The following is a 1,780-nucleotide window of genomic DNA, read 5'->3' on the forward strand; positions in this document are numbered from 1 at the left end:
CACACACATACACACACACACACACACAGCCCAGCGCACAAGAGAGACTGGAGCCGTGTTGATTGAATAGAGGGCTGAATGACGGAGACTCACAGAATGAACACAAAAGCAAGAACCCTGCAGAGAGGGGGGCCGGGCCGAGCACGGGGCTCCTCTATCTCTGTCTCTCTCTCCCTCTCTCGCTGTGTGTGTGTGTGTGACACACGTTCAAAGAATGACAATGACCCCCGGGGCTGAAGCAGACAGAAAGCAAGGAGTACAGTGTGGCGGGCAGTCAGATGGACAGACAGAACAACACATACCCCCCCCCCACCACACACACACGACAAAGCATCTGACGCTTGAAAGGAGCGTAAAGCTACCTAACGCTTCAGAGAGAAAGGCAGGAGAGAACACAGAGCAGGAGGCTCTCAGAGGGGTGGGCAGGGGTCCCCCCAGGGGGAGGCACCATCCTGGGCACAGGCGACCCAGAGCCTGAACTGACGAAAGGACACCAGCAGCACACAGTGGGGCAGGGGCTACTCAGGAAACCCCTTCTTTCCTGAAGACACTCACTCCACTGGGGGTAGGGGGGCCGTGAGGGAGATGACTTGGATCTGATTTCTGGAGCTCTGAGGCAGGCCAGGAAGCAACACTAGGGACAGAGCGGTGAGAACTCCATGGAAGAGGTCTGGGCAGCTGGCGTCGGGGAGCTGGAGGAGCGACAAGGCTAGAGAGACAGTTGGGGCTGAGGCCTGGACTTTGATGGGGCGGGGGATGAATGATGCTGGATAGACATGGTAGGACAGACGTGCTCAGAGGTGTGTTGGAGAAGGAGCTGGTGTCTAGAAAGTTTGACCTGGGGGACCCGGGGATGGTTGGCCAGCCAAGGGGCAGCAAGAGACAGGCTGGCAAAGGCGAAAGGCAGTGAGATTCAAGAGATGGCCATGGTAGGCAGCTCAGGTAGGGAGGAAGGGAGACACAGCCTGGGGCGTCCAGGGTGTGCAGCCAGCCCGGGGAGGCCCAGATCACCCCCAGGAACAGGAGGGCCAGGCAAGGGAGGGTCAGTATCCCAAGACAAAGCAAAGTGAACAAGGTGTGGTCTCTCCTTGTGCTGGAATAGTATACAGCCATAAAAAGGGACCAAGTCCTGACACAGGGGACAACATAACCTCAAAACCATTACACTAAGTGAAAGGAATCAGACTCAGAAGGCCACATATGGGAGGGCTCCATTTATCTGAAATATCTGGATTAGATAAATCATTAAAGACAGAAAACAGATTGGTTGTGACTGGGGACAGGAAGGGGGACGGGAAATGGGGAATAACTGCTTGATGGTCAGAGCATGTTCTTTCGGGGGGTGATTAAAAGAAAAAAGTTTTGTAACTAGATAGAGGTTGCACGACATTGTGGAGGTACTAAATGTCGCTAAATTGTTCACTTGAAAATGGCTCATTTTATACACATGCCACCTCAATAAAAAAGTTTGTTTTATTAAAAAATAAGGACTTCCCTGGTGTCCCAGTGGCAAGACTCCACACTCCCCATTCAAGGGGCCAGGGTTCGATCACTGATCAGGGAACTAGATCCCACATGCTGCAACTAAGACCCAGTGCAGCCAAATAAATAGAATTAAAAAAAAAATAAAATTAGTTCACCAATTAGTTCACCAAGCAGGCATGTGCAGAAAGGGATTTCCAGGTGGACGGAACAGCACCTGTGAAAGTGGAGAGGCATGCGGGCACATGGTGGGGGTGGGGGGAGGTGTGGCAGGGGGAGGGGCTTAGAAGCCAGAGGA

Source organism: Bison bison, unplaced genomic scaffold (genome assembly GCF_000754665.1).
Source record: "Bison bison bison isolate TAMUID 2011002044 unplaced genomic scaffold, Bison_UMD1.0 scf7180017864500, whole genome shotgun sequence".
NCBI classification, from domain to species: Eukaryota; Metazoa; Chordata; class Mammalia; order Artiodactyla; family Bovidae; genus Bison; species Bison bison.